The sequence below is a fragment of the Chenopodium album genome, chromosome 25, assembly GCF_948465745.1.
Source record: "Chenopodium album chromosome 25, dcCheAlbu1.1, whole genome shotgun sequence".
In the NCBI taxonomy this organism is placed as follows: domain Eukaryota; kingdom Viridiplantae; phylum Streptophyta; class Magnoliopsida; order Caryophyllales; family Amaranthaceae; genus Chenopodium; species Chenopodium album.
Genome location: NC_137858.1, coordinates 31423809 through 31444983, shown reverse-complemented (window position 1 = coordinate 31444983; position 21175 = coordinate 31423809).

Here is a 21175-nt window from a genome sequence, read left to right as displayed (position 1 = left end):
TAGTCGATTCAAAATGGTCTATTATGCTAGCTGGCAAAAGAAAAATCCTGGGCATTGGAGATGTTGAGGATGAGGAAGAATATGATGCGTTTGATGAATCAGAACCTTTCTCTGTTCCTAGACCTGTTGCATCAAATGACGAAGACGACCAAGCAAGTTATATGCGGTCAGACCACAACGAAGTAATATTAGAGTGAGGTACTATAACTGTGAATTTGAGATTGAAAGCATTTGAAAGTATTATTTAAACAGAAGTTAGGTAATTTTATGAGTAGTTTTGGGGAAAATAAATGAAAGTGTTAACTTAGTTGCTAAATTTTCACAATTTTTTGTATACGAATGAAGTATATCTCAAAACATGTTAAATATGATAGTACATAATATTGTAAGTGTTGACGGTAGTAGAAAATCACAAGTTACGTAATTTATAGAGTCAATTGTTGAAAATGAAATAAAAATGACCTATATGTCAACTTACTTTCCTATTTTATATGTTAACCTGTATTATAAATCGTAAGTTTATATTTGATTTTAACTTACCTTACAAATTTATCTCTTATGCAACTAATACTGTGTTATGTTTATAATGACAGGTGTTTATCTCATGGAGGACAATTATGACCTTGATTGTGTAGAGGATTTGGAGGATGATGATGATGGCTATGAGGATGAGGACAAGGACAAGCTTTATGATGTCAACAAGGAGAATGATTTGGGTGAGCCAGAAGATTAGGAACAAGATGAGTTTGAGCGTAGGCTTGAAGAATTTGAAATTTCAGCTGACGCCTCCTATTGAAAATGTAATTTGTGAGATTGTTGGTGAGAACACCCTACTCCTCAAACTTAAAGCGAAGGACAGGATGAAATGAACACAGGTGGTGGAGGGGGGGGGGGGGTAAAGGCACCAACTAAGAGAAAGGGTAGGGGTCCGACGACAAGTTTTAAGAAACCTACCGGTCCCATGATCCTAGAGTATGACAAAAGAGGGGAACCTACAGGCAAATGACGCCGGGAATATGAAAAACAAGTTGGCATCTGTGCGCGCAAAATCCCCATTACACTTAAATGGCGACAAGTACCTCCAGGCTTGATTCAAACATTTTGGGATGATACAAGGGCAAGTGTTTTGTTTAAATGCACATTTACACAATTATAAATACCTTCACCATCCAGTTGTTTGTAAATAGAAACTAATAATCGCTTGTATTTGTGCTTGTAGAAGCTGTTTAGTATTCCTAATGATGCCGACAAGAGAAGGGTGTTTGATTCTTTAGTAGTGGAAAGATTCAGAGGCTTCAAGACCCACTTGACTAATGGATGGATCTATAAGAAGAAGAAACCAAACAAGAAGAAGAAACCAAAGGGGAAGGATAATGAAGGTGGAAATAAGGAAGTTGTTGAGGAACAACAACCACCGTGGAAAATATGGCCAAGTGTGAAGGAGGACGAGTGGAAAGCCTTCGTTCTTCAAAAAAAGTTAACTAAAAGCAGTTGTAAGAACTAGTAAATCTAATGAGAATTGTATAATATATTGACTCTTTTTGAAATAATGATGCTAATATTTCTATTTATGTAGGAACTTTGTGAGCAAAATATGGCAAATGCATTGTAGGGTCATCCAAAGAACCCTCCAACTCCACGATCACTACGTTGGTGAGTCGTGCTGGCAATTTCATTTGTTCTCTACATTCCTTTGATAAGGAAACTGGAAAATGGGTCATCAAGGAACCGAAAACCAAAAAAATGGCTGATAAACTTGTAAGCTAACTATGAACTCGTAAACTTTATCAAACTTTTGCATAATTTGACTATACAAAAACATTAACTGTATTCATGTAACCTTTTTTCTTATGCTACAGCTTGAGTACACTACAACAGTTGTTGAAGGCAAGTTGGTCCCAACTATAGAGAAAGACTCTTTCACCTTGGCTTTGGGAAAACCCTACCATCTAGGTCGGGTAGTAGGTTCGAGAGGGACGTTGCTTGGATGGGAAAAGGTGATGGGTTTAGAATACATAAAATTGGAAAGATCTCGAGCGAGTGTTAACTCACCGGATGACTTGGATGCTAAGGTGGTATCAATCAAGGAACAAGTACGCAATGAGTTAATGGGTGAATTTAATGCTTGGGTGAAGCAAATGAACTTACCCTTGCTGTTCTCCTCGACTACACCGGTCGACTCAAGTAGTCACCTACAAGGACAAGGAGATGATGAGAGACATGGAGAAGATGAGATACATGAGGTAGTTTTCAATCTATTAGTTTTAGCATATTGAGTTACGTGAGATCTAATGTGGCATTATTGATTAACTATTGCAGGTTGTTACTCCTACACATACGGACTCGAGGGAGCTTAATAATCCAATACCCCATGAATTTCCAGATTTAAAGGTGATTTTCGTTACATGATCAATTGTGATGGAAAACACCCTTTTTGATAAGTTCTATTTTTATAAGTGAATTTTGTTATTGGTGTACGAAGAGCCCGAGTGTACACTTCTAGCCCCGGGGCTATCAAATAGTAGAGAGTTGCATTTGGTGGCGTATGGTAGTGCACAAGTGACGTCCGGTGATACGATCCATTTCCGATCGCTTAGGCCACAACATTACTCGTTCGGGATCAATTCTTTTATTGCTGGGTTCAAAATCATCCCACTACTGGTGCCCATAGAGGAGGATGAGATTACTCTACTTTGGCAAGCAAAAGGCAGCTATGTGCAATGGCCACGTGCTTGGGTAATGTTGATCAACGAGGTAATATTTTTTTTTTTTTGATGTTGTGCTAAATAACAAATCTGCATTCACTATTTTTTTCTCTTAAAAAAATATACAAAAACTACACTCACTCATGACTTCCCGGCCCTTCTCTGAAAATATTGTGTTGTGGCGGCCTTGGCATCTTTTGCCTGGGTTTCCGCAGCCTGCGCAGCTCCTGTCTAGGCTGTAGAGGCCTGGGCAGGTGTTTCCTGGGCTGTTGGGGCCTGGGCAGGTGCTACCTGGGCTACTGCAGCCTCGGCAGCTGCTGCGTGGGCCGCTGCAACTGTAGCTTTGGCAACTGTTGCATGGGCCTTAGCAGCCTCGGCAGCTACTGCTTGGGCTGTTGCAGCCTTGGCAACTACTACCTAGGCCTTGGCAGCCTCGGCAGCTTCTACCTGCTGGGCCGCTACAGCTTCTACAACTGCTGCCTGGGCTGCTGCAGCCTTGGCAGCTGGTGTAGGGGCCTGGACAGCTGCTGCTTAGGCTGTTGCAGCATGGGCAGCTTCTGCCTTGGCTGTGGCGTCCTTAATATGTAGCTTCACCCAGCGAAGAATTTTTTATCTTCACTTATCTTTGTTTGGTCAGATTTCGAATAAAAGCCAAACATCAAAGAGAAGGAGGGTGGAGAATCCTACAAGCATTGATCAACCTACAAATAAGATGAGTGAACAACGGTCGAAGAGTGAACAAGTTCGAAGAAGAATTCTTTGAAAGGTTCAGCCATGCAATCTACTCCACTTGTTGGAGACAATGTCCTTCAATCGCTCTCTAAGGATTTAACTTTTCTTCACAACCGTTTTAGTCATTTGCCTAGTGATGATCCCATTGAAATTGCACTACCTAAGGAAATGTTCCACTATGATGAGGATGCAAGTGCATAACTATACAAACAAGATGTGAAGGAATTTCTAAGAGGCTCATTGCCACTTAAATTATGTTATTAAGATTAGTGTTGATTAGTTCATATTTGCATTCATTTTTCAATGTTCATGCACGCAGAGCACTACAGTAGCACTTAAGTGACACTAATTCCCCTTGTAAAGTTGGGTGGTTATGCCTCGAGCAGACACCCGATACTAGAATCTTAGGCAACTACCCTGAAGTGATGTATTATGTTGATCGGAGTATCAAGGAATCAGCGCGTGCGGGAGACAAGTTCATATTCGCCCCATGTTATGAGGAGTACGTTTAACCATGTCTAATTAAATTCTTTCCACATTGGAAATATATCATGAGTCCTAATTAGTAATTTGTTTATGTATTGTGAATTAATGTAGGTCGCATTGGTTCCTCATGGTGATTTGTCCTTCTAATCACACAATCTTTCACCTTGATTTATCTCGATCAACAAAGAAGTACCTCGTAAAGTCTATACTGCAAAAGTAAATATAGCTACCTAGCTAGTGTTGATTATCTAAACCTAACTCATTTAGTAGTCAGACTAATTAAATTTGAATTTACTTTCCTATAGTGTTATGAAGAAGCTACATTGTCGTGCTCCACAGGATCCTACATGGAAATCACCGATGGTAATGCCACATGATATTTGTGATTATCATAATAAACATTGCTAAAACAATTTGTTGTTTCAATGAATACTACAAGAAGGGGGGGTTGAATTGTAGTATGAGAGTTTAGCCTAACTTTTTACGGAATTAAAACTAAGTAAGCTAAAGGAACAGAAAGATAAACTAAAGGAACAAAAGTGCACGAGAGATTTTTACGTGGAAAACTCCTTGGCCCTAATCAAGGAGAAAAACCACGACCACTTGGGATTTTAGGAAAAGAATCTTCACTAGAATAGGGCAATAAATCCTATTACAAACTAAAGACTCTTACTTCAAGTTCCTCAACGAACTTGAAGCCCCGAGGAACAAGTCACCCAACTTGTTACTCCTTCTCTTCTCTTTCTCTCTTCTCACTTCTCTCTGCTCTTTCTCTTCTCTTTCTCACTTCTCTTTCTCACAACACAGAAGTTCACTCAAAATTCCCCATTCCCCAAATTACAACTCGAAAGAAAGAAATTAAAACTCTAGTACAAGAACATTAAGAACACTCTAATTGACTTATGTGGAATTGGACTCTTAACTCGATTGAAAGCTTAAAACTTATGTGAGCAAGGGTAAGTTTTTCCAACAGAAATTATGAGTTATTTATAGAGCAATAAGCGTATTGGAAAACCTTCATTGTGCAGCAAATCCATGACGCCACTACTCATACCCACTAAGAAGATCATGTCCCTTGAATTAAGGAACCATGAACTCCTCAATGTGCAAAGCCATGACCGATGAAGGTCATGGGAGAGTAGGCCGCAAGTTTTGGAAAACATGGGAGATTTTATTTTTAAAAATATTTTCCGAAAATCAGAAAAAGAAAATAAAATAAAATCTTTTAATTTAAGAAAGATAAACATTTTAATTGTAACAGTTTTCCTAAAAACTAGCATGCACAATATTCTATCCTAAGACCAATTCCACACAGATATTTCGAGTGTAACTAATTATCCCATACTTACATAAATCCTAAAATATTAAATTATATTTAGTCTTCATGTTCTCTGATGAAGCTTCTACTCCGAGGCTTCTATTCCTTAGAAGCAACTTCTCTTCTCTAGTGGTGCTTCTTCTCTGAAGCTTCTGTTCCCTAAGGGAACCTTCTCTTCTCAAGTCTTCATTTCTAAAGCTTCAGTTCCTGTGAGGGAACTCTTCTTTTTGGATAGCTTCGTTTCTGGCCTTCCTATTCCTCATGGTATCTTTGCTCGACACTTAATTCTCCTAGTCTTTGCACTGATCACAAACTTAAACAATCAAGCCTTTATTAGTAGGTAAGTAAGTGAGGTTGTGTCATCATCAAAATCCTTAAGTCCAACACAATTGCTAATTTTTCATCCATGTTTGATTCATTTGATTTGTTCCTATGCTAGTGCCACTGCCCATAACAAGATAATGGAGTTGATTGTGGCTTATACGTGATGAGATTCATACTTGACATAGCGACTCATTGTACGAACATGTTGCAGCTTGATGAGGTACATCCTAAAAATTAGTATGCTCTTTTTATTTGATTTCAAGCTTTAGCCACCTAAAACTGAGTATAATTGACATGTTATGAGAAAAAACTAGCTCATTAGTTAAGAAATGTAGAAAATGGGCAAAGTAGAAGTCATATCGGCCTTATTTAGGCCATTTAAGATGAAACTGCGTCCCAAAAATTAGTAAAATGCTCTTTTAATTTGATTTCAAGCCTTAGCCACCTAAAACTAAGTATAATTGACATGTTATGAGAAAGAATTGGCTCATTAGTTAAGAATTGTAGAAAATGGGCAAAGTAGAAGTCATATAGGCCTTAATTAGGCCATTTAGGATGAGAATGCGTCCCAAAACTTAAGAAAATGCTCTTTTTAATGTGAATTCAAGCCTTAGCCACGTAAAAATAAGTATAAAATTGATATGTTATGAGAAAGAAATAGCTCATTAGCTAAGAAATGTAGAAAATGGGCAAAGTAGATGTCATACAGGCCTTATTTAGGCCATTTAGGATGAAAATGCGTCCCAAAACTTAGTAAAATTCACTTTTAATGTGATTTCAAGCCTTAGCCACCTAAAACTAAGTATAATTGACATGTTATGAGAAAGAACTAGCTCATTAGTTAACAAATGTAGAAAATGGGCAAAGTAGAAGTCACATAGGCCTTATTTTAGACCGTTTTGACCTAAGTGATCTTGTAAATGCATGACTATGACTATTACTTGCTTGTTTATACTTACAAGTAATAGAAATATTCTATATATGTGAGCCACGTATAAATCAAGTTTGGTACTTAATTTTTTACAAATTTATTTATACATGTTTAACTTAAGTAATTAATTCTAACATAATTTATATGTTTCAAGATTTGCATGGTGCAAAAGGAAGGTCCCTTAACAAGCAAGGAACTTAATGAAGTTCGAGAGATGTTGGCGTCTTTCATCACCTTCAATTTGTAAATGTCACTTCATTTTGAATTTATATTTTGTTAATTAACTTTTTAATTACATTATTAAATAATTAGTATTATTTGTATATATGTATATGACACTTTTTATTTATTGTATTGCATTTGGTTTTATTAATTTCTATCTATATATATGTATTTTTCTTATTATTTCAATTTATTAATTATTCTTATTATAATTATTAGTAATTATAATTAATTATATAATTAATTATAATTATTAATAATAATTATATAATGGTAGAATTTATAGCAATATTATGATAGATTATTATAGCAGAACAATTGTAGGAATAAAAAATTATATATACCTGTTATTGCCACCAGTTAACCGGTGGCAAAAGTAATTAATACAAAAAAATTAAACCCGCAAAGTAATATTGCCACCGATTAACCGGTGGTTTTTTTATTAGATTATTGCTACTCTTCAAATGCCCAGCGGTTCAAAACCGGTGGCATAAGGGGGTTTTGGACCGGTGGGCATTTGCGTTTTTCTACTAGCTTGAGTTAAAGAATCCATGGAAGGATTTGTATGGTGGTCAAAAGCGTGAAGTAACTATTCCTTTGTTGCATGCTGTTATGACAAGTGATGAGGATATGCTAGAGGGGAATGATGAATTTAAGAAATGTTTTGTGATGCATGCAATGGTGACTCTTTTTACGCCAATGACTAATAGGACAACTAATTTGAGTTGGTTTTAGCTTTGAATGATGTTAGTAAGATTCGAGAGTATAACTGGTGCCAATTTGTTTTGGATGATTTGGCTGAGAATTTGGCTGGTTATTTTGCAACACGAAAATTGGAGATGGGTGTGTGTTGTTTTTACATATTTGTTACTTTCATAGGTTGTAGTTTAGGGGAAACATTATGCCTTGTTCTTTGCCTTTGATTAGGCAATGGACAGATGAAGATGTCAAAAATAGGTTGACTCAGGAAGCTAAAGTGTATAGTAATGCACACATTGACAAAATTACATATCCTGTCACTAAGTTGTGAAAGAAGAGTTCTACTTTAGAAGTAGACAAAATTGAAGAAAAAGAAAAGGCTGATTTTGAAAAATCAGCTAGTCTGCAACCTTCCAGTTCTGGCCTGCCTTCTACTTCTGCTCTGCCTTTCACTTCTGCTGTAGATATTTCCTTACCTGGTTTTCCTCGGTTGTGACATTTGAAGTTCCTGAAGGAATTCAAACAAATGAAGAAATTCATCACATATCTAAGAATATGAGTACAAGTTTACTTGAATTTATTCCATTTTAGTGTTTTGGTTGTTTTTTTAATGCATGTGTTGGGGTTACTTGCTAGTTAATGTGTAGGGTTATTTTGTGGTGTATGCTGCGTTTACTTGTTTGTATATCATGGGGTTACTTTATATCTATATTTGAAGTTACTTGGTAGTTTATATTGGGGTTACTTGTTGTTATATGTTGGGGTTGCTTTATAGCATAAAGTAGGGTAACTTGTTTGTTTATCCTGGGTTACTTTATATTTATATTGTAAGTTACTTGGTAGTTTATATTGTGGTTTTTTGTTCTTATATGTTGGGGTTACTTTATAGCATAAAGTGGGGTTCTTGTTTTTATGTAGCATTTTTTTTAGTGTTTTCATTTGTTTTTTCTGGATGTTGAAGAGAAATTATTCGTTGATGAATAGAGATATGAAGCTTATGACAAATCAATTTGAAAAATATGTTCATTTTAAAAGGGAACAATCAGAACCTATGAAATTAGATTCAAAACTTCCAGAAAAAGAAAGGTCTCCTATGTTGTCACAGTTGGATCTAATCTTCAATGATTTGAAATTTTGGAATCAAATTGATAACATTACTGAACATGCAATGGAAATGAAGAAATTACGAGAAGAAATGCCTTCATTTGAACTTTTCTCTTATACTAATCCTGACCCAGAAACACCTTTATCGCCATTCCTTTTCAATAAGGAGATTTTTGCTGGAGCTTCTCCTCAACCAATTCCTGAGATTAGGGTTTGGGTGTTGATTTTGGCTTCATTTTTAAGAAAGTGTTGGAATCAACTAATCAAGAAGGCAATGAAGACAAGGGTCACACTATTTTGGTGTAGTATATGATGATGAGGATGATGATGTGACTAAAATTGAACGTCCTATTATTGTACCTGCTGTTTTTGTTGCTGTTTTTCCAACACCTATACTTGCTATTATTGCTACTATTGTTTCCATAACTGGACCTGGTGTTTCTAAGCCTTCTTATGTTCTTACTATTCTTGCACCTACTATCACTGCTATTACTGTTTCTAAGCTTTCCTTTGTACCTGCTTTATTTTCTACCAAATCTGCACCAGCTGATCCCGCTTCCACTGTTTGTATGCCTTATTCTGTACCTGTTGACTGAAAATGGAGATATATTTGCTGCTAAGAGGAAACCTACAGAAAAGGTAGATAAACCTGAGGACCAAGAAGTGAATTCTTCTGGCAAACTAAAAGGCTAGGGAGGCATCAAAGAGGAAATGCAAGGAAGGGTCCTTCTCAGAAGCGATGGCTCTTAAGAAAGGTGCTAGAAAGAAGCCAAGAAGAGCAATAAAGGAAGTGATCACAACAAGTATTATTGGCCACACTCCTGAAGAATCTTTAGCGATATGAAAGAGATTCATGCTGGTTATGATGGTGAGGAGTCTTTTGATTATAGTGGATCTACTAGCAATTCTGCAGAGCATTTAATATGTAATTTTTACTCTAGTACTGCTGGTGGTTATAAATTACAGTTTTTATCAAGGTTTTTAAGGCTTACCAACCCAAAAGTTGAAATGATTAAGAGTATATATGACTTGTAGTTGTTGATTATTGTTTTACTGAAAACTACGATGGTGTTGACAAAATATGTAAGTAATGTGTGTTCTTATTTATTAAATTTGGTTTAAATTATATAAGGGGTTACCGATAAGTGTTATAGGGGTTACTTACAAGTGTTATAGGGGTTACTTGTTCTATTTTTAAGGACTTATTTATTAAGGGTTATAGGGGTTACTTATTAATTAAGGGTTATAGGGATTACTTACAAGGGTTATATGGATTACTTACAAGGGTATAGGGATTACTTATTAAGAGTCACTTGTTTTATTTAGTTAAAGTTACTAATTAAGGGTTATAGGGATTATTTAGAGAGACTTTATTCTATTGTTATTTGTAGTTTATGTTAATTCATTTGATTATGTTAATTTGTGAAACAAGGATACTTTGGTTTATTTTTTCTGAAATTTATAATTTGCCTCGTGAAGAAGTGACGACACTGGTTGGCAAAGAGTTCATATCAAGTCGTGTTATGGATTGTATTTTATTTTGCTGAATTATTTGGAGATGCAAAAGAAGGATGATGGTTTCAAGGTTTATTTTGGTGGAGAATTTTCGGTTATTAACTTATGGAGACTGTTATTTTTTCGTGTTCATTTATATTTGTCTTACTCACTTGAATTATTTTATGTTGCGTAGTATCCTCTTTGTGTTTTGTATATACTAGATAAGAAAGTCCTGACGAATTAGAAGTCTCCAGAGCTTAGGATCGTTGGCTTGAATTTGTTCAAACCATGGAGTTCTTAGATGTTATGCTGGTAGTTACTTTGATATTTTTTTGTCTGTATGTTGATTTTCATTACAATTTTTAATGGCTATGAATTTCATTTTATGTTTTACAAATTTTCATTCCAATTTACTATGGCAATCACTATTCTGCTGTGTGATAAACTTTTATACCAACACTGTCGATTATTTGCAACAGATGGTATTACTTGGGTGTTGGAAGGAATTGCATTAAGATATTTGATGGTCATCATACATATTATTATACACTAACCTGACACTTGGTATGCATTATTAATGATCTGGCAGTTGGTAGTTAAGTTTTCATTTTAACTTATATTTTGTCCTTCTGATTTTTTTTCACATAGACTTCTCATGTCAAATTACTTGGTTAGGAAGAACCATGATCAAAGTCATCTTGTCAGAGAATTTGATATTCGGATGCTACAACTTGCTTCTCAAGATTGTCCAAAGAATTCAGATTTTGGGGTTTTTTTTGTATCATTGTTTGTCGTATGAAGGCCAAGATTTTTACTGTAAAAACTTAACTAAGGTAATGTTTAAATTTCTTATTTATTCTAATTTTATTTACAACTTACTTATGACTTTGATTTGTTTTGTTTTTGTAGGTAGTTGAGCGACGTCAATGTAAAGCTGAAGTATGTGCTTCGTTGGTTCTGTTAGTGCAACTTGAATGTAGTACGGGATGATGTTGTCAACAAGGTTCAGGTGTTTGCTGATAACAACAAAGCTTTGTATGACGAAGTATGTTAAATGATGAGATTGATCGTCAAGAACGACTTCCCTTGGAAGCAATAGAAAGGGAAAAGCAAGCAAAAGAAAGAGAAGCTAAAAAAGAGGCTAAACAATAGGCAGAAGAAGATGAATAAGTGGTTGCTACTATTGAGGCAGAGAAACAGGCAGAAGAGGCTCAATTGAAGGGAGGGAAGGCAAAGGGAAAGGAAAATAAGTCACGGGCCCCTAAGAGAGTGAGCACTCGTAGAAAGTAAGAACAAAGTTTCTATTATGTTAATATGCTAGTTTGAACAAAGTTTATGATTTTTGCAAAGTAAGAACAAAGTTTCTATTATGTTAATATGCTAGTTTGAACAAAGTTTATGTTTTTTAATTGTAAAGTTGTAATCACATTGGTATATATTTACTTTGTCTATTTTCTGTTAATATATATGGTAGTTTGTGTTCTTTTGTTAATTTTTAAGTCATTTTGTTGTTAATAATTACATGCTTATTTGGAATAATAGGGGTTACTTATTTAGAATAACAGTGGTTACTTAATAGTATAATAGGGGTTACTTATGTAAGCTTATATTGGTTACTTAATAGCATGACAGTATTTACTTAATATGGATTATGTGCTTATTTATGTTTTATCATAGTGGATACTGGATAGCATAATAGCAATTAGTTACTAACATGAGAGGGGTTACTCAATAGCATAATAGCAATTACTTAATAGCATGAGAGAGGTTACTTAATAGCATGAGAGGGATTACTTAATACCATAATATTACTTAATAGCATGAGAGAGATTACTTAATAGCATAATAAAACAAAGTCTGAAATTTAAATGAAAAAACAAAGTTTCTACTACATAAATATTATATCATAAAGAAATTAAAATAAATTTGGGTTTTGTCTTGGTGTGATTGTTCCAAATTCTCTTGTATCTCCTTTCCCTGTCATTGCTTTTGTTCTTTTTTTGGTTCCTTGCTTTCATTCCTCTAAATTTCTCAAAATGTCCTTTTATTCTATTGATTTTTCCCTTGGTGTTTGCTCTTTCTGGGTCCACTATAGTAGGAATTTTCGTTATGTTTCTATTGTTGCTTCTGATGTAGTAGTCTTGTTTTGCTGCACTGTTTCTGCTTCTTGACTTGTTGCATCTTCTTCATCATGCATTAAAAATTAGTTTAAGTTATATTTTACTGACAATTGGGGGTTACCTTTTCTAATCTATTTCTTAAATCATCTGCTAGTATATCAAGCTTTTTAAACTCTAACTCTATTAAGTTTCTGGTCTATGTGTGCTGTTGGCATTTCAATATCAGATTGTAGTCTTTCCTTGCCATAATTTGTCTCCATGGAATGTATTTCAGTGGAATTGTTTCATTTGCTGCTTCTTCGTCCCTTTTTCTCCATACATGTGCCTTTGCAATTTTTGCCCATCTCACTATGATATATCTATCTGGTATTTTGGTCACTGAATGTTGTTGTAACACACATACACAGTGATAACATAACCACCCCACTTCTTCAAAATTTTTGCAGGAACATGCTACACTGTTGTCGGCTATGTTGTATGTAACTTTTTGATTTGAAGCTTCATAATTCTCTAATTGTATTTCATAAAAGAAGTAACTTTGATCTTGAAAATTAAGATTTGTTATGCACTCAATTGAGTACTCAAATTCTGATTCGAAGTCTCTGTATATGGTCAGTGATAAACCTCTGTTGCATGCTTTAACATTCCATAGAATGGTAAATTTGAAGTAGGTTTAGAATTGGAACATTTGAAATCTGCATGAGATTCATTCTTCCTCTCTGTTTGAATATCTTGAAGAAATCAGTCAAGCTTTTATTTTTGTTTGCCTTGAAACTATCAACGTTATTTGCACTTTTCACTTCTTTGAGAAGAGAGTATTCTTGCTGAAAAAAAGTCTTTATTGAGAGCAGTGCACCATTTTTCCTTCAAGCTATATATTCTTTTGAACCATATTTTATTTTCTAGCTTGTAAGTTTTTATTATGTTCGTCCAACAGTGTTCAAAATCTTCTTCTATTACACAACCTGTTAGACATTTATTAAAAGCGTATTTGAAAGTTGTGTCTCTTTTTAATGCTCCAAATCTTGAAACTGCATTCTTAATGAGATGTCATATGCAAAGTATGTGTCTTGAGTGTGGGAAAAACCTGCATGGAGTATTCTGTTAGTTTTTTTTTATTCTGAATTTATTTAACATAACTAGGTTTACTTATGTTTTCTAACAGGGGTTACTTATTCTGAACACTTGGGGTGTTACTTATGTGTTAAAAGAAGGGGAAACAAGGGTTACTTAATAGCGTAAGAAGAAGTTACTAATGTAGTATAATAGGGGTTACTTGTGTACTGTAATTGGGTTACTTATTTTGCATATCAGTTGTTTCTTAATATTTTAAAACAGAAGTTGTATGTGTTGCATAACACAGGTAAATTAATTGCATTAAAGCAAAGGGATAATGTAAATTTACTTTTTGAATTGCAAATAACATGGCCAAGTCTTGGTCAGTAAAGATTGAAGCTGGCTCACTTCCACCAACTAATTTCTTGAAAGTGGATAATACCCACTCGAATGTTTCCATTTTCTCATCATCAATAAAAGCACAGCCAAACATCACATTCTGCCAATGATTGTTGACACCCACAATTGGCCCACAAATAAGATAATATTTGTTTGTCTTGTATGTGGTGTAAAAAATAGTAACATCCCCATAAATATCAAAATCTTTTTTCATCTGTTTGTTTGTTCTCCTAACTTAAATATGAAGAAGAAATCTAGTTCTTCTGATTGTCTTTAAATTAGCATGTCTGTGACAGTTTGTGCGACACCTCCTTCAATTTCCTTCATTTTCGTCCTTGTTATGTAATTCAAATGATCTTTCATTGTGTGTGCTAATACATTTTCACCACCAGCTTCATAAGACATTAAACGATAATGCTGGTCTGAGTCCACTTTCTGCTATTATGTCTATAACTATTGCCTTATCTTCTGTTATTTTTCACTCTAATCTTTGTAAATGCTGCCATTCTCTTCTTGTTAGTTCATGATTGTGTTGCATGACTTGTTCTTCTATTTCAAACATACCCTCTTTATTTTTTTTATTTTTTTTCTCTGATGAATGCTTTGCATCTAGTTCTAGTGATTGGAACTTGCTTTTTCTTCTTCTGTTTTTTTGCCACGAACAGGAAGAGTACGAGTTTTTTTGTTCTTTGGTTTTACCCTGAAACCTTCTTTTGAACACACAAAATCTTTTCCTCTGACTTGTTTAGGTTCGGATTGTGTATGTCTTGTTGTTGATTGTATTACACCAAATCCAATCACAAAAGCATGTTTTTTTTATAGGAAATTTTGTCTAAACCCACCCGCCAAATACTGTATTTTGTCTAAAACCACCCAAAAAAAATGTTGTCTAAGACCACCCAAATACAAAATTTTGTTGTGTAAGACCACTTGGCTCAGCTTTTCGGCTTTGACCTCAAACTCCGGCGTTGACTTCGGGCATGTGACAAGCACGTGACGCCCCTCCCGTTTATATTTTTTTTCTCGAATTTTCTAACTATTAATGGCCACCACCGCCTAAACCACTAGCCCCTACCCCATACTACCAGCCCCACCTCATAACCACCAACTCACCCAACCGCGCCAACCTACCCACCACCACTCCCACTAGCCCTTTCCTCACTATCACACACAACTACACAACCACAAACCAACACAATGACCCCAACCACCAACCTACCCACCACCAGTCCACCACTCCCACCAGCCCTTTCCCCACCGTCACACACAACCACACACCACCGACACCACCACACAACACCACCATTAACGCCTAAAACCAAAATCAACCCATTACAACGAAGAGTAGCCTAAAAAAATGAAAATCAACCCCAAAAAATCGAAAATCAACCCCAAAAAAACCGAAAATCAATCCAAGAAACGAAAATAAGCCCATAATATGTAAATTAACACAACAAAATAAAAAAATACCACAAAAAAATCAAAACAATTAGATCTACATATTTAATCGCGATGGTGCTTGTTGGCTTTGTTGTTGTTGGTGTTGCACCGTTGTTATTATTGCGGTTGATGTTGGTGGTGGTTGGTTGACGTTGGTGGATGTGTTGTTGCAGCGTTGTTGTTGTTGATGGTCGTTGATGTTGGTGGTGGACAGAGAAAAAAGAGGTGGGACAAAGAAAAGCTACAAGATTGAGAAAGAGGAGGGAGGACAAGACCAGTAGAGAAGAAAACTAGTACTCCGTAGAGAAGAAGATGAAAGAGAAGAGAGAGGAGAGAGAAAGGGAAGCTAGAAAAATCTGGGGGGGGAAGAAAGGAGAAGGGGAGGTCACGTGCCCCGAGTCAACGCTGGAGTTTGAGGTTAGGGCCGGAAAGTTGAGTCAGGTGGTCTTACACAACACAATTTTGTATTTGGGTGGTCTTAGACAGCTTTTTTTGGGTGGTTTTTGACAAAATACAGTATTTGGCGGGTGGTTTTAGACAAAATTTCCTTTTTTATATTAAGTATTTCTTCTAAAGTTGTTGTAGTAAAACCAACAAGGCTTCCTATATAATCTACTTCATGCTGCTCTGCATATCTGCTATCATCTGTTAAAGTGCAGCCACTTAAATCTGTAACAACAATTTGGATCTGCATTAGTAAGTTAGATTATTTCAGAGTTTAATTGCATTATTTATTTTTATAGGATTCTAGGGGTCACTTGTATATCATGATAGAAATTAGCAATAAGTTCTTAGTCTATAGTTTTAAGCACTTAGTCTGTAGAAATTAGCAGAGTTTACTTGCATTAGTTAATTTTATTTTTATAGCATATCATGGTGCCACTTAAAACTGTAGTTACTTAATCTGTTGAGTAAGGGTTACTTGTACAACATAACAGGGGTTACCTGTATTTGTTAGTTGAAACAGGACTAACTTAATCTGTTGAGTAAGGGTTACTTGTATAGCATAGCAGGTGTTACCTGTATTCGTTAGTTGAAACAGGAGTTACTTAGGCCTTGTTTGGTTCATCTTATATTTGTTGATCTGATCTGATCTGAATGAATCCCTCATTAAACAGGGTTAAATAGGATAGTTCAATATAGTTTATTTTTAAGAGTTACTAATACACCATAATTAGGGTTACGATTATATCATTTTAGGTGTTATTAAAATTTGAAAAAGGGTTATTTTTTACCTTGTAATTCATTGTTTTTTAGAATTTTTTCGATCTCTTTGATCTCCAAATTTCATTAATGAATCCCCTATTTCTTCGGTCTCCATTGATTCTTGTGATTCTGGAAAGCTTTGTAATTCTTCAGTCATGGTAGCTCTCAATTTTTAGGGATCTAGAAAACAAATCTGTTTAATTCTTTGCAAATTACAAGAATTTTGTGAAGATGAGAAAGTAAAAGCGGCGGCTCTCGTATAGGGATTTGTGTCAGCGCTTTTTGGAAGAAAAAATGGTGTAGCGCATGTTTTTTGTTAACTAGTCGTTGGAGCACGCGCGTTGCGCGTGCCCCCCCGACGGCAAGATAAGCAATATTCGTTGAGTTTTATGGCTACTGCGATATTGTTTGGATTCACTTACAAATTGTAAAAGCTGATATGTTTAAAATCTTAAGATAGCATGTCTAAGGTAGACAAGCGAAAGCTTCTATCCGTAGGCAATACACGTTTGGTTAGATATGTTGTACAAAAGAAAGTACTACATGAAAAGGGACATTCTTTCTTTTTTTATTTTCTGATGATTTCATTTATAGGTAGTTATGTGTATTACAAAGAATAATTTAATAGGACATGGGCGTACAACATACCTAGGAAGACGTTTGGCTGTGTGTGTATAATAAGTATTAATTTTTTTGTTGGATGGTCAATTACTGAGCGTTACCGTTGTGTTCTGGTCACCTTCTTCTTTGTGTCATTTCTTGACTGTGGGTTTTTTTTTTGGGGCCGAAGAAATGGGGAGTTTGGATAGTACTGCTAGCTCTGGTAAAGGTTTCACACCACCTGTTTGGAAGCCGAAGTCAAATAATTCAGAAGCTGAGAACATTTCTAGTAATTCAGAAGCTGAAGTCAAGTAATAATATTTAGGTAGGGTCTTGTATTTAGGGTTCTTTTAGCATTACATGCAAGAAGCAACCTATTAAGTCAGGATGATGGGGTATATGTAGGTATGCTAAGCTGTAACTAAACAATGAATCGAGTTATGAAGTATATATATATAATGTTTTAGTTTCTGCTGAAGACTTTTTATTTTGTGTTCTTTTTTTTTCTTTCCTGTTTTTTTTTTTTTTTTTTTTTTTTTGGATCTTTTTAAACATTGTTGTCTATTGCTTATGGGTTTAATTGCTTATATTTTATACCTGGTGGACTTTGCTGGGTGAATTAGGAGAATGATTAATTCTGTTAATCGCATATCTAATCACATAATGAAATTGTACTGTACTTAATAACGCTATCCTTGTGTCTATTGTCAATCTGTATCTACAGTGCTGTATCACAAGTGCTAGCTTGATAACTAATCAGAAGAAGGGAAAGGTGTAATGAATTATACTCTAAATTTTAAGATATTGTGTTCATGATGCACTGCGGAATATATTCTGAAACATTTTAAGATAATCTACTAACTTTAATTTTAACTTTGAAAGCAGGAAACTATACTAACATAGGTTATATTATAAATAAGGATCCTGATTTAAGGATACAAGGTGATACATCATAGATACCTTAGCATTTCTATGTACATACCAAAAGATTCTAGTTCTACTACAAAAGTTTTCCTGAGATATTATTGTAGAGCAGACACTACTACATATTTCTAGCACTATATACAACACCTGATGTTTACTGGGAACACAAGATGCCCAAAATGTTCCTTCTAAACATCAAAAGCATACGTCCAACTAAGAAGGCATTACACCATAATAGCTAATTACTATCACCACTTTAATAGTAAAAGGCAGTGTACTCTAATATTTTATAAGCTGTCTTTGTTGATGATTCAAGAAAGAGGCTTCAAACAAATTCTTTGTTGTCTGGACTGGTTTTCTCCGAAGTGTCTTTGAAAAGGGATGTTCTGACTTTCTTCCTTGGAACCTGGTCTTCATCATCAGATTCCAACATTTCATCAACTGGCATTGGCTGTTTGTTCTTGACGTTGCTGCGGGTGCGAGCAAGGTTGTTCCATGTAGGGAGCTCAGTAACTGGTGATGCTGGTTCTGAAATTGTAATCCCTTTGCTTGGTGGCTGAGTTGGAATATCAAAGCAGTCTGTATCGAATGCCTGAGAAGCAAGCCTGAATTCATGGAACTGAGCAATTTCAGCAAGAACTTCATCACTTGCCTCTCTGTTGTCCTGACTGCAATCAGCAGTTAGCTCTAGATTAGAAATACCAAGTCCTTTGCCATGAACCTTAGTTAAGGCTGAGCCTGGACTCTCATGCATCAGTGGTTTCTCTGCTCTGTGTTTCTCAGCCGTTTTTAAGGCAGTTTGTTCTCTGTTAAGCTGCGAGGATGATGATTCTAGAACCTGGAGCTGTGGTTCTGCATCCTCTACTTCAATAGTCTTTAGAGTCCATAAGAGGACGCTGTTCCTGGCTAGCTCCAGAGTCGGAGTAACCTGAATCAAAAAGGGTTTTGTTGCTAGCATGGCTTGGACAGGCTTAAAAGCCTCAGCATTCCCCTACAACAGTACATATATTATATGAGTATTAGATATACTGGTGGTAATTTATACATTATTTCATTAGATGATAAAAAAATGCATTTCTAAAATGTATGTCTTTTATTAACAACTGTGATGAGCACTTTAAATTTTGTATGATACAGATAAGTTCATTAAATGTGAAATGTATAGCAAATATATCTATAATATTGTGTATCAGTGTACGCATATTGGAACTGAATATGCAAATAGGCAGAGATGATAGAAGCAACATAATTTCTTACAGTGGCTTTGATATCCCAGATTTCTTTTGATGTCTTTCGGAAAAGCTTTTCTGTATCGTCACTAAATTTTGTAAATGACATTGTACCGTTGTCATCAACAGCTTCAAATTTGAATGTAACTCTGCAAATGTGTACACAAAAGTGAAGTCAAGTCTTGCATTCTATTATACTATAAGACAAATATCACGAGGTTAAGTGTTAGCAGCATACTTGTGTACAGCTACGGTGTCTCCTTTCTTGCAAGAAATGCAAGGGAAGCGAGTCCCAAGTGCAAGATGTGTTCTTTTTCCACAACCAAGGCAGCCTATATAGGCATTCACTCTTTGTAGCTCAGCCTCTGGTATTGTAACTTTGATCCAAGCAATCTCATCTGGAGTTGCATTAGCTGCCTGTAATAGTGCAAGAAAGCATAAATTAGGTAATCATTACTTGATATACGTGAAGAGAATAACACACACTGTAAAGGCAAAAAGAAAATAAAATTAGCAGCGCATTTAAAAAGGCCTAACCTTTTTGCTTCTTAGTTCAGCTATCGTCACAATTTTCTTTTCTGCGCTTGGATATCTCACGTTCAGAATTCTCTCCTGTCTATCTAGCAGTACATGCTGATATAACTTAACCCTAAAACAAGCAAATGATATCAATTACACGATTTTGTGTGCCGGTTAATTTTATATTTACAATGATAAAAATACACAAAGTACCATTCTCGAAGCATATCTGCCCTTGCTTCCTTAGGATTCATGATTATCCTAGTTGACATGGTAGTATTCAGAGTGAATCCTGACAGCAAGTAGCAATCTAGTTTAGTATTTGGTAGGCAATGGTAAGCGTGATATGTACACTAATGCGATGAATTGTACCTCTTGTGTGGCGGGTTTTGAGTGCAGTAAATCCTACAACATTGAACTTCTCAGCCCAATTGTTCATAGCATCACAGGGTTTCCCAGTAAGATCGTTCCATGTTGAGATTGTCATAGCATGGTCTTGGCTGGTTGATAATAAATTGTATGTTAAAAACTATCTAAGATATTTGAGTATGATGAGGGATAAAATACAAATTATCTTGCACAGGTGTATAGTTACCTAGTGTCAGTGATGGATACTTCTCGAACTGGACTGTCACGACCTCTTGCATTAGGTACCATCCTTGGCGTTTCTTCAACAAAAAGAACCACACCAACTACATCTGATTTTGGCAAAGGATCGTTAGTAAAAAGGATGAAAAGTAATACAAAGTTGTAAGAATGATATTGGAATATGAATGTGCATCGAACATGTAAAATAGCGAATACCATATCTGCCATTTGGATCAGGCGATCTAGGAATAGTTGACAGGTGGTTGGTACTTTGGTTCAATTGGACCGCTTTCAGGATTTAGGCGCTGAATAATTGTTTGGTGGCCAACGGTCCTCTGGTATGGAAGCTCCTCTAAGTTGAATTTGTATTGATCGTCTACAGGTGCTATAGGAGCCTTAGAAATTTCGTACTGACCAGATGGCTTAAGAACCTCTTCATATGCTTCGATTTGATCTCTAAATAGCGCACATCGCATTCTGTTTTTCTGGTTAAATAGATAGGATATTAATCAGTGTTAGGGTTATAGTATAGAAATACATAGATGCAGTAAAGCACAAGAAATACACTCTACTATCCGTATCGTAAACATATAAGGCATAAAACATAGATACAAAGTTTTTGAATTACTGAAAATGCACAAATGCTATACATCTTTATGGCAAGCAGGTTCCTGATACTCATGCATATTAGAATTTGTGCATCTTCAGTCAAAAGTAAACAGATTGCATCATATTGTATATCTAGTAAAATATTATATGCACTATAACTGAATGTAAACCGATTCTATGTGTATTTTCAGAACAGATCTATAGCAAAGCATAATCACCTTTTCATCCTCTAAAATGATAGTTTGAAAGATCACATTAGGTTTTCTTGGGGAAGGTTGGGCTCTTCCCTTTTCGGTGACTGTCACTTTCACCTTGTAGTCCTTACTTTGAGTAGTTAGCTCGTCTAAGTAAACCGGTTCCAACTTCATCTTTGGAGGCGTATTCATGGTCTGCATTCCATGATGTGCAAAATAGTAAGTAAGCATAGCTAAATAATATATATAACGTAGTGGAAATTTAGATCAAGT